Source organism: Gossypium hirsutum, chromosome D02 (assembly GCF_007990345.1).
Source record: "Gossypium hirsutum isolate 1008001.06 chromosome D02, Gossypium_hirsutum_v2.1, whole genome shotgun sequence".
Classification (NCBI taxonomy): Eukaryota; Viridiplantae; Streptophyta; class Magnoliopsida; order Malvales; family Malvaceae; genus Gossypium; species Gossypium hirsutum.
This window is the reverse complement of record NC_053438.1, coordinates 8,497,830-8,512,214: the sequence shown is the minus strand read 5'-3', so window position 1 is coordinate 8,512,214 and position 14,385 is coordinate 8,497,830.

Genomic DNA, 14,385 nt, shown 5'->3' with positions numbered 1-14,385 from the left:
CAATCTTGTCAAGTTGAGCAAATAAGCAGTAAAGTTTGAAAACAAAATTAATTGCCAAAGGTGAATTTCAAGTATTGTTGGCATTACCAGACATCACAAATGAAGAATAAAAAAATTAGAGAGAAATAATATAGAAGAAAATTAAAAATAAAAGAATTAAAAAATATATCTTTTTTTTTGGTGAATTACAGTAACAGGGCAAAATCCAGCCAACAAACACGACTAGAACCCAAGCCACACCTGGGGTGATAAACACCCTTGACCATCAAGTCATCACATGGGGTTCTAAAAAATATATCTTTTAAAGTTTATTTGTTGTGACAATCTATTATTAGTTAGAATTTTTTAATGGGTATAACATTTTGGTGTAAAATAAGTAACGAAAAAATAGTTTATGTCATGATGATCAGTTTTGCACCAGTTTCAATCGTATTGGTCAATTCGCACTATTTCTGTGCTAAATTTGAACAAGCAACACCCTTTTCTGCACTAGTGAAAATTTTGGTATGTAATGGTCGTATCGACTCGTTTTGGTCAATTCCGATTGCAATGGTGGAACATGGTGCACCGACCTATGCATGAATAATATTAAAAAAAATTATAAAAATTTTAACTATTTACTGCTATGCTAAATACTTCATTGGAATGTACTGACCAATAAAAAAATTTTATATTAAAAAATAAAGTTTATCATTTAAAAAATAGATATACTTTCACGTTTAAAATATAAAAATTAAAATATAATAAAAAAAGAGCCACTCTCCCGATTATAAGAAAAATCCTTCACTATTCAACTTCTTTTTTCTTGTTAATTTTGAGTGACAATTTTATAACTTTTCATAGTTAAGTGACCAAAAAAAGAATAAATTCATATGATGTCCTTGATTCCTTTGAGTTAAATTCGTTCACTCAATACAGTCCTATTTTATCTCATTGCCACCATTTTGTCTTTTTAATGATTAATATGACCACTGTCAATAAATTACTGTGATAAATTACTCGTTCGAGAATAAATAACCCGTGACCATGTTCCATATTGATCAATCTGCACAATGCAAATGAAATGATATCGTTAACTCTTTAATTGAGTTATGAATTTCACGGTTGCTAATAAAGCCATGCCATACACAAGTCATGTACCTAATATACCGGCTATCAACTCGATCATCTTTAGAGCATAAACCGCTACTTATATCAAAGCACATGAGTTAGATATGCATGGTCAGTGACTAATTCATGATTTAAGTAAATCAAACCATGAACGTAACAAATGAATTAATTCACAAACGAATTCAAAATTAATTCATCTTGGGTCCAGTCCAATGTATCATTTTACCAATGAACACATCTATATCTCTACCCGTTGAGTCAACTGCTCCGATAGACAAGACTAGCCACCTCCTCAATTGGAATTGTAGACGACATAAGAATCCTTCTAAAGATTTGAATTAAATGTTTACTTTGATTCTTTTAAAAGATTGCAGACTCGTTTAGATTATCTACTGAAGTAAGTTATCTTTTTCGTAATGTAAACATTCTTACAATGCCACTTATCATCAGTTTAAACTTAGACAATGAATGAGCTAATATTTGCTAGTCACAATTTTGCAATGCATGCAAAATATGAAAGACAGAAATACAAAAGACATAATAGTAAAATGTGAAATTAACTTATTTATTTATTCATCGTTCAAATAAATAGAAAACATATACATGTTTACTACAATATATGCACATTTCCCAACAAGAGGGATGGTCATAATAATTATTTTCACCACCAGAAGTGGAAAAATGAAGATATTGCGGAGACGGATAATATGATTGATATTGAAATTTAAATGAATAGTTTCATATTATGTTCCAACTTTTAATTGTTGCGCATTTATGGTATGCTTATATGATCTTTTTAATTTGCACATATGTTTATACAAATGAAGTATTTGTTTCTGCACATTTTAAAAATTGATGGATTTTATTTGCAACAAATGCATGTAGTCTAGGCTATGATTTTATTGTATTAAGTTTAATATTTCATATTTGGATGCTTCAAAGATGATATCTATAACTACCTCTAAACTAATTAATTTGGTGTTTTCTTCGATACAATGTTAGTATATCTATTTGTATGGTTAAATCACGTGGAATGGTAAACTAGAAGTTTACATTAGTATTGTTGAATCACATGTATAGTAAATCAGAAGTTTACTAGTCCAAATATACCAATTAGTTGGCATGACCGGTTAGACTATCTCAATCAATAATGATGCAATAAGATAATAATTTACATGGATATTTATTAAAAAGCTTGAAGATTATTCATTTATCAAGTATTACATGTTCTCAAATAAGATTTATTAAATCGTAATAACAAAAGTTGATATTGAATCTCTTGCATTTTTAAAAGAAATATAGACCCAATTATTCAACAAGTGGATACTTTGACATAATTTTGGTAGATGCATTTACAAGTTAATCACATGTGAGTTATCAACTCTTAACCTGTAGTTTGCGAGATTACCTGTTTAGTGATTTGTTTATGAACAAAACCTTTCAGATTATGCAATCAAGACAATGCTTGTTATGTTGGTGAGTTTACTACTCAAGCTGTCAATGACTATTGTGTGCTACATTGTCGATGCGAGTAACTATACACTACAGCAAAACAGGTTTTTAGCGGCGTTTATGTGGAAAAACGTCGCTATAGAACATGACATTTAGCAACGTTTTTCACAAAAATTTCACTATAGAACATGACATTTAGCGATGCTTCTCACAAAAATACCGCTAAAGAACATGACCCTTAGCGGCGCTTTCCCCATAAACGCCGCTATGGAACATGACCTTTAGCGGCAATTTTCCCATAAACACCGCTAAAGAACATGACCTTTAGCGACGCTTTCCCCACAAATGCCAGTAAAGAACATGACCTTTAGCGGCGCTTTTCCCAAAAACGCCGCTAAAAGTCATGTTTTTTGGCGGCGTTTGTGGAAAAACGACACTAACTTTAGCAGATTTCTAACAACCCATTTTCATTTATATAGAACCCGAATTGTCAACATAATTTCCTGTAACATCAAATCCAACCAAAAACTGTAAATCTAAATGATACATCAAATCCAACGAAAGAAATATGTATATGGTCTATTTTTAATAAATGAAATAACAAAATTTATTATATTCAAAAGTTATATTGTTAAAATATTCTCATAATAAAAAAAACATCTAAGATGGCGGATTCTTCGACTGCTGAAACATTTTCATCATATTTTGAAGCTGTAGTTGGAGTTCGTCATATTTTCTACTTGCCTCTGCTTCCCTCGCTGTTGCCTCCGTTTTAAGTTGTAGCTGGAGTTCTTCATATTTTCTTTGAGCCTCTACTTCTCTCGATGTTGTCTCCGCTTTAAGTTGAGCAATTTGCTCAACTGTGCTCACTTGCATCTGAGCCATCTAGTCTCTTAACCTCTGAACTTCAGGTTGAGCCTGATTCCCCGAAGGCATGTACAAAATATCCTTGAAATCGAACCCGACCATACCTTTCAGGACCCAAAACTTCAGTAATAATTCGGTTATCAATGTCGTCAAGATTAACAGAACTATCACTCGATGCGATCGCTTCATACTCCGCCCTTTTATCCTTTAGTTTCTCCTAATAAATCAATCAAAGAGTTAGAAACGAAATATATAATAAAAACAAATGCAACATAACTTAACATTATTTGCATTACAAACGATGAATTAAACCATTATAATTAAACATGATAAATATTTAAAATAATTCAAATTTTATTAAGTAAATATACCATAATTTCTGCAGTTTCAGTATTCAAAAAGCTGAAATATCAAAAAGCTGAAGGCGTTCAACTTTTTGACTAGACGACAGTTCCTACAACATAGTAGGAAAAATATTATTTAGTATAAAGTAATTAATATTTGACACAATTAATAAATTCAAAATACCTCGTCATCAGCTACACAAGCAAAACTTTTTGACCCAACTGTGTGCGTGAATTTTTGTTTTTGCCTACTTGTAGTTCTAACTCGCTCACGATCCTACATTATGAAATTATTATTACGTATATAGTAAATACTATAAACCGAAATAATTATAAGAGTTTGGAAGTACGTAATACCTCTTCTTTCTTTGAATTCCAAAATCTAATTGCATCCTCCCATTGGTACCTCAGCATTCCCGGCAGGACATTTCACAATTTCTCTTCGAGACTTATATTTTTCTTAAAATATTCCTTCTTTAAAGCACTTTTATGGTCTCTCTATTTTTTTCCTGATGCCTTCTTCAAATAATTATTCGAGACCTCTAAAGCAAATCTCTCCTGCAAACAACACAAGTTTAGAAAGTAAATATAAATGAAACTTAAACTAAAGTATTATAAATTACATTCACATTATTACCTTAATATTATCAAGAGCTTAATTTTTGTTACTATCAGACATATGATGTCATGACTCGTAGTTGATAGGCAACAGATTGACATTTTATGCTATAATGCCCAAGTATCTTGCTAAAAGTTGAGCTTCTGGTCCAATAGGCTGCCCAAGATTGTTTCTAGCTACTTTGACATGCTCGACATAATTTAACTCATATAAATCTTTTAATAGCATATGTCCTTGAGTTTTGCGCCTCCCACCACTTTTAGCTGAAAAAAGGTATATTATAATATAAGAATTTGAAACAAATATCAATAATAAAAGTCAACATGCATGTAAATTAAAGTTAACATTACTTTGAATTTCTGCAGGTTCGTCAGTTGTATTCGAAACATTCGAAGATCCAATAGCAGTCTATTGTTCACTATTTGTTTCTTCTAATTTTGGAGGATTTTGAATAATACTAAGATCTCGCAATCTTCTTCTAGGCATTTTATCTGCAATACACATAAAACAGTTGAAATATTAGTAACTAATTACAACAATAATAGTACATATAAAATAGTTGAAATATTTAACAAGATCAAGATTTAAATTATAATATTACATATAATTAAAAAATCGTAAAATCTTACTACATCATGATTCGTAAATATCTTCATCCACATCCTAGCGAACCCATTAAAATTGTGTACTAGTGCTCTGGATAGTTTCATTTAAGTTTTTTTTTGGAAAATGCAAAGTTTCTGATCTTTCGTCAATGTCATCTCTACTTCCATTGCCCATGTCAAACAAGTCTCTAGGGGTGTTACGGAGTACAACGTACCAACCTTCATCAGTTGGATCTTTTGAGTAAAAAACTTGTTTGACTTGAGAAGAAAATTCATACGACTCGTCTATCAATTGTTTTCCAGTGTGAATTAATCGAGAAAAGTTCACCATTGTAAAACCAAATTGATATTTTTTAATTTCGCGAGCAGTATTAACATCAGCCCAATCACATCGAAATAAGACAAATTTTTGTTTGCCATAGTAATCCAACTTAATAATGTCAGTAAGAAGTCTGTAATACTCCACATTTTCCTCAACAGGATTACTGTCCCTAGCATTAGCATAACTTGTAATTGAAGAATTAATAACTATTCCACAATTTTGAGTCCTCCTCAATCTTTCGTGAGATTTTGTATGAAACTTGAATCCATTGATGAGGAAGGTAGTATATCTTTTTACTACTCTATTTGGACCTTGGGAAAGCCATTTAACTTCGTCATTTCCACTCCAAACCTATTGAACCAAAAGTAAATTGATTAATTATAAATGTTATACGAAAACATTATTATTTGTCAATGAAAGCTTTAGTTGCATACTGTTTGCCTTAACCATTCATGAAAAGATTCTGTGAATAACTTGTGAATCTTTTAATGTTGTAATCTTCAGGAGCATGAACAAGATTTCAAGACTTGTTTGTCCTCACTATGTTAAAAAGTGGATTACTTGGTTAGAAGATAAACAAATTAAAAAGATGAATATTTATCAAATTATAAAACTTACTTGCGTAATGGTTCAATTGAATTGTGGTGAAAAAGAACATATTGATGTGCTTGTAACCAAGATCTATCATCTAAGTGTGCAATTTCAACTTTACTGATTGATTCTCCATAACTCCGAAATAGATAAGTTTCAGCTAAGTTATGATTAGTGAGCCTAGCATTTCTACTTGGTCTATTCAGTCTTGTTTCAACATCTTCTAAATATTTAGAGCAAAAAGTCATGCCAAGTAACCTTCAGCAATTGATCCTTCTGGATAACGCTTATTATGACAATAAGACTTCAATTTGCATAGGAACCTAAACACGATATGCAACATTATCAAAAGTTGTAACTAAAGGTATATTCATGAATGAATGAAAACTTTACAAATAAATTAGCACCTCTCTCTAGGATACATCCACCGATAGAAAATCGGTCCACCAAGTTTTGCTTCATGAGGGAGATGGATTAGCAAGTGCACCATAATAGTGAAGAAGAAAGGTGGAAAGATCTTTTCCAAATTGCATAAAGTTAAGGCGACTCGATCTTATACTTTCTTAAGTTCTTCAACAATCAAAACTTTGCCACAATAGCTTTCATTATATTAGATAGTTCAATTATACAAGATGTCACCTTTTTTTACATACAACACCATAAAGCAACTGGTAGTAAATCTTGCATCAAGATTTGATAATTATGTGATTTTAGGGAATATAGTTTTCGATCTTTAAGACTCACATATCGAGATATATTTGATGCATACATATCTGGGACCTTTATATCCTTTAATACCGTGCAGAACACTTCTTTTTCTTTCTTTGACATTGCAAAAATAGAAGGCGGCAACTAAAATTTTCCATTTGGAAGTAATTGGGGATGAAGATCATGTCGAATTCCCATGTCAACTAGATCAAGTTGGCTCTGAAGATTGTCTTTCGATTTTCTATCGATATTTAGAATTGTCCCAATAATGTTCTCACAAACATTCTTTTCAATATGCATGACATCAAGATTGTGTTACAAAATGTGATGCTCCCAATAAGGCAACTAAAAAAATACTTCTTTTTTTCCACAAGTCCGCCTCATTAGGATCATCATCTTCATCAGATTCATCACCAATCTGCCGGTCAACATCGCCAACATATGCCTTCCTCAGTCTTCTCTTTATTTGTGTGTTGGGTGGTTGATTCATCTTCCCATAACTAAAATTAATATCTTTTAACATGAGCAAGATTTCAGATCCAATAGTCTACTCAAGAGCTTCTCTGAACTCTTCAGTACCATCAAATAGAGTCCTCTGAAATTTAAATCTATGATTTCCATCTAACCACCGACAATGCCCCATATAAGAGAACTTTTTCCTATTATATAACCACTTCGAACATGTTTGTAGGGATGTGCATAATTCGGGTAAAACCGAAAAAATTTGGTTAACTGACTGAATTCGGTTAATCGAATTTTTTCGGTCGGGGGTCGGTTAATTTTTTTACGATTTTTTGGTTAACAGTTAATTCAGTTCGAAACCGGTCGATTAATCGAATTTTTTCGGTTAACCAAAAAAATTAATAAATAAAATTATCCCACCCAACCCAATAAAACTAAAACTAAAGTCTACCCAATTACCCAACCAAATAAAACTAAAACTAAAGTCTACCTAATTACCAACCCAATAAAAATAAAACTAAAGTCTAACTCTTAAGTATCTACCCAATTACACATATTTTTTTTAGGTTTAATGCAAATGGAGATTTTTTGAATAGAAGAAATGGATATAAATGGAGAATATTAAATACTTACATTTCAACTATATGTTAATTTCAAGAATTATGTAATGTTTTTAATTATGTAGTGATTCAAAGACTTATGTCATATTTTTAATTATGTAGAGATTCAATTCGGATAAATCGGGTAATTCGGGTAATTCGGTTAATTCGGTTAATTGTTAACCAAAAATAAAAACCATATAATTTTCGGTTAATTCAGTTAACCGACCTAATTAACCGAAAAAATTTCGGTTTGGTTAATTTTTTTTTAAAAAAATTCAGTTCGGTTAACGGTTAAAAATTTTAGAAGGTCGGTTAATTCGGTTATAGCTATTTCGGGTCGGTTAACCGAATGCACACCCCTACATGTTTGCGCCGCACAACAAGGACAAGCATAACATCCTTTGGTACTCCAACTAGATAAATTGGCATAAGCCGAGAAATCATTAATAGTCCATAACAAAGCTGCACGTAAATAAAATTTCTCTTTTCTCAAGACATCATATGTTTCAACACCTGCCCATAACTATTTCAACTCTTCAATAAGTGGCTGCATATAAATGTCAACATCACTTCCGGGACTTTTATCTCTAGGGATAATCATAGATAAGATAAAAGAAGATTGCTTCATGCGAACCCATAAAGACAAATTGTAAGGAACAATCACTACAGGCCAAGTACTGTACGAAGTACTCATGATTTTAAAAGGATTTAATCCATCAGATGCTAGCCCAAGCCTCACATTCCGAGGATCACTTGCAAAGCTTGGAAATTTACTGTCAAATAATTTCCAAGCTAAAGAATCTGCAGGATGCCTTAATAATCCATCATCGATTCGTTGATCGTGATGCCACCTCATAGACTCGGCTATCTTTGATGACATGGAAAACGTTTAAAGCCTTGGTTTAGTGGAAAATATCGCAAAATCTTTATTGTCTTCTTTCTTGACTGTGCCTCACCTTCATCCTCATTCACATCTTCTGTATTCCTATTCATCCAACGAGATTTACCATAAATATGACAAGACTGTTGATTTTTTCGATCACCCTAATAGAACATGTTGTCATTTGGGCAACTATGAATTTTGTCGTTCCTAAGGCCTAAATCTTTTATCAGTTTCTTCATATCTTTGCATGAATGAGGGACTTTTGCAAATGGAAACATATCTCTCAAAAACTCTAATAGTAGTGTAAAAGAGTTTTTAGTTCACCCTCCCAAACATTTTAAATGAAAAAGACGAATGCAGAATGACAATTTTGAAAATTTCGATCCCACATAAAGTTCTTCATTCATTCCATTAAGTAACTTGTAGAACTCCGCTGCTTCTTCATTTGGCTCTTCATCAGGTACACTTCTTCCCATTTTGGTAAAAACATTTCCACCAATATCACAACCATCGGATGCAATAATTTCAGGTGGAAACAATTGCAGACCATGACTACGCATATTAAATGCATCCCGCAACATACCTTCCATGTCATCTTCTCTAACAGACTGATGGTAAGCATTATGAGGATAAGCTGGATTAATCGTTGAAGAGGTTCTACGAGGTGTATACTCTCTATGAAAAATCCATTTTTTATACCCCCAAATAAAGCCATCAACAATTAGATGTTCGTAGACAACTTCACGAATATGCCAATTGATGTTGCCACACTTCTTACACGGGAAAAGAATCATATTCTCTTGGCTTGCATTTTGAAATGCAAAATTTAGAAAAATTTTTACTCCATTTTGATAGTTGTTGCTTACCCTTGACAAATTCATCCAACTCTTATCCATTTCGTAGTTCTTGAAGTCTAAAGTTGACAATAAATTACGGTTACTTAAGTGCTCTAAATTGATTTAAATCATGTCATTGTACTAAAATAGATAATACATATCAAGTATCAAGTATCTAATGGGTGTAAACTAATTCAGGTAAGTTGTTTATTTATAAGTATAATTAAGAGTAGGGAAAAACAATAGTGTTGTCCAAATTTCTATGATTTTTATATATTTTGATCCAAAGTTTTATGTAAGTTATGATATGATATATATTTATGTATAATGTAAGTTATGTAAGTTATGTAAGTTATGATATGATATATATTTATGAATTATGTAAGTTATGTAAGTGATGTAAGTTATGATATGATATATATTTATGTATCATGTAAGTTATGTAAGTTATGTACGTTATGATCCAAAGTTTTTTTTTATTCTTTAAATGTTTATGTAAGTTATGATTATCATCTTTAAATTTTAACTTTAAATTTTAATCTTTTAATTATACTCTTTTAATTTATAAATTTGTGTTTTTTTATCACCTTTGTGTTTACTATACTTAAAAAGACAAAAATTAACAAATTAATAATTATATGTTAATAAAGTAAATATTAAGATAAATATTATTTTTATGACAATATTTATGAAAAATATTAAAATAATTTTAACATTAAGATAAATATTATTTTCCTTTAAAAATTTGTTTTAATTAAATAATATTTATTTCTATGATAAATATTATATTATGTTTTATTTTTGAAATTTGAACTTTAAACTATATACTTTTAAGGATAAATAAAAAATATTATTTAAATTAAAATTTCTATAAAATTTTAACTTTAAAATTAAATATAAAAATTAACGAATTTAAATTTAGAATTTAAAATAATAAATTAATAACACAATTAAAATCCAAAAGTTAGAACTAAAGTTATCTTAAATTTTAAAATAAAAATGAAAATTTAGAATCAGAACTAAAATAAATAATAAAAATTGGATTAAATATAAAGATATCAATAAAATAAGATATTATAATGAAGTTACTTAAATGAAATAAGGACTTAAATCATAACCATGTACAATATAAGATTTGAATATCCATTCCCATGTGAAATATCAACATTGATTATTTAAATTGATCAATTTAGGCTGCTAATGAATATTCTCTTTTCATTCCAATTCGTGTTATTAAACAATTTTTAAAAAAATTAACTTTTTTAAATAGTTATATTAAATATATTAGTAAGTAAAACATATATAATAGTCAAATCCGAAATATATAAATAGCTATTTGAATTTAGCCTCTCTTTTTTCTACACATTTGACATGTTAATTCTTCTGGTTTTGAATTTAATCTAGTTGAGTGTCTTTTTCTATGAGCATTACCATCAACAGATTATCTGAGATGTAATAAAGAAAAAAACAATGAAGAAATGTAATGTAAAAATAATAACTATGTATAAAAGTTATTTATGATTATTATTAAGTATATGCAAGTATGCAAGTAGACGATTACAAAACTAGGTGTAGTTGTTTATTAACTAATTAGTTGATCCTACTGCAGGCAGACTCGGGCAGCTTTTGAGCAAGATGAACATAGAAAGTCCACCTTCAACTTGCATATAAAACACTATTCAATTACAGGAATAAAGTCAAAACCAATCAGTCTATATATGGAAAATGCCTTTAAAGTTTTCATAAGGAAGAATTAATAAAGTCAGTTTACTTTATTTTCTGGTTCCAAGTTTTGAAGAGCGAACAATCACATGTTTGCATCTTCATTTTAACTTGAAAAGTAGCAATCAAACTCTGGATATTTTGATGAAATCACTATTAGAGACTTCACAAAATGAAATTTGTCAGGTTCTATCTATAATCTGCTTAACTAACATACAAACATAAGGCACTCTCATACTTTTTTGCACATAAAATATACAATAACAGTTGCAATGGAGAGAAACATAACTTTAAGTAGCTAAATTATTATTGGAAGCAAGGGATAATAATTTAATGATATTATGTGCAATTTAAATTTAGCAAATTAAATATACATACCTCTTAGAAATAGTAAATTGGATGGTAAAGTCGATTCCAGCAACTAGTGATGTGGTGAGCAAAGCACACCCAAAACTTTTGAGATGCTACAAGAAGAATAAAAAAGAAACTCCATAACAGCAAAAATAATAAAATAAATGAAAAATAAAAGTGTATAAATAGCAAAATTACAAGTTCAAATAGAATAAACTAATTTGATAATATATATAACTTCAGGGTTGTAAGAGATAATAGTTAATAATAGATATTCTTTTATCTTTGGTAAGTCCGTAATTTTGTCAATAGAGCAATCCTACAAAGGCCTATCGGGACATTACTTGCCGAGAGAGTGGTGACTAGAACTTAAAGTCCACAAGGAAGTAAAGGCTGTAAGTTCCTGGGACTGCTCCAGGATTGAATTCCCAGCAGTTTATCAAATGATTGAAAAGGCTACTTTCTGATGCAGTTGACTACAGGGTCAGATGATATGTAAGGGAAAGAATTAAATTCATGGACAAAAAAAAAGGATCATCTATACAGAGATGAGCCAAGCAATATCCTTTTTTATAATTTCATGAAATGGCAAAGCATGTAAAAAGGTTTACAACTAAACAGCCTATTGAAATTCAACTCTATTCTCAAAGTATCTACTAGAGAAAATGTGTTGTATTTAGCATATTGCAATATTTTCAAGCATCAAATATCCAATATCTTAATACAATAGACATCGTTAAGTAGATATCATTAGCTTACAGAACACATAAAAGCCAAGTGAAGAGAAAGCAACAATTTTAAATATAAGGGTCAAATTCGATGCTATTACGTTTACTTTTGGCCTGCTTAATTCGGTTTAACCAAAAAAGAGAAAGAAATAGAAAATTTGGAGCTCAATAACTCAGCTGTACTACCTTTAGTCAGCAGGGGAAAATGATTGTCTACACTGATATGGAGAAAACACCATTGCTTCTCTGAGGTTTTATGCTTGCAGTTAAAGCAAAAACATCATGAGTCGCATTTACCTATTATAAAACTAAATGCCTTGCAGATCACAAACATAAAACCTTGTAACAAAAACTATATTATGGCAATTGCCTGCTCAATAGAAATTTTATCGCAAATTAAGATTTTCGTTAAGCTTTAGAGCAGAAACTTGGAAGCTAAACCTGAATGAATGGATTCTTAAAAACCATAAAAGGAAGCACATCTACCTACATAGAAGCACATTTGTCAATGACCTTGTCCACTTGTCTTTTCCCTTCAACACCACATTAAGGGAATGTCACTATTTATAAGAAAAAAAACTAACAGATTGTTAAATAGAGGTGCTCATTGGCTGGGCCGGGTTCGGGCTGGGTCTAGAAAAAAATTTCAACCCGCGTCCTAGGCCTGGGACCGGCCCGACCCGAAATATGGACCTAAAATTTTGTCCAGGCCCAGCCCGAGAAAAATTCCTAAGCCCGAGCCCGGCCCGAGCCGACCTATTTTTTTAATAAACACCAAAAATTTATTTTAAAAATAAAAAATAAAAAAAAAGTATTTTAAAATATTTTAAAATAAAAAAAATAAATTTATTTATTATATTCGGGCTAGCCGGGCCGGGCTCGGGCCAAAAAAGTGATGCCCGAGGCCCACCCCTTTTTCTAAACGGGCCTCTTTTTTTGCCCAAACCCATATTTCGGGCCTATATATTTACCCGAACCATCCCATATTTCGGGCGAGCCATCGGGCCGGATCAGGCTGCCCAGCCCATGAGCACCTCTATTGTTAAAGAATCAACCAAGAACAAGTAGCAACATTAAACACTTAAAGAATCAACCAAGAACAAGTAGCAACATTAAATACCTCTAGGACCCGAATCAGGCTCCTTATGAGTGTATATTCTCCTCTACAAATTGCCTCTTCAGAATTGGGCAGATTGTTATTGATATTTGAACCAGAGTTGAAAACCCTCCCAATTGAATTGGTTCTTGGAATGCCTAGGTACTAGATATAAATACATTAGAAATCAAAATTGGTTCTTGGTCCATCCCTCACCAAAATTCAAGTTGCAGGGCATGCCAATTAGTCTTTAGACTTCAACTCATATAGGAAATCGTTTACCTTTCACATAAATTCTTCCAAAACAAAAAATATATATTTAGGGTAGATTAATATTTTCTAAATTCGTGTTTTGTCTAAAAACTCAATATTCTCAGTTAAACGAATCGGTTCATTCGATTTTGGCATTATAATTTGTGCAATTTATTTAATTTTCTTATTAAGTCGATTTATTCAATTCTTAACGTATACAATTAAATCTTTCAAATTGACCAAATTAACAAAATGCAAATAATTTATCTTATTTATTTAAAAAGAAATTCTTGAGATTCGTACAGGAGTTGGGATTTTGGGCAGTAGAGGTTGAGGGGATTCCTTGGTGGTTATAACGAAGCTCCGAACGACATGCATTGATCAATCGAAAATTAGTAACCACATATAGGAAGCGAAATAGATTGTACTGAATTTTACGATATGCAAATTTTAACATATCAAGAGGGGGCAATCAGGTTGCCACCCCAAAGAGGGGTTTTGCCGAAAATGTGATGTTTGGTGGGTGAAGGATGGCCTGATGGCGATTTACAGACTGTGGAAGAGGAGGGACAATCCACTCTTCAAGTCAATTGAGGTCCATCGATATAGTGATGGAGGAGGTTAGAAAATTTGATTATTGCTAGCAGAGTCAGATTGTTTCAGATTAGAGCGATTCAATGTCGATTTTGGATATTTGAAACAATAGATGACATGTGGTGCGGGTCATGAGAGGAGAGAAAGATTGTTTAGTTCTTGTTTATTTAGATGACCGAAGGTCTTAATTATTTTTTAGAAGGATTATTGGCAATCTGACTACACCTTTCAATTTTAATTA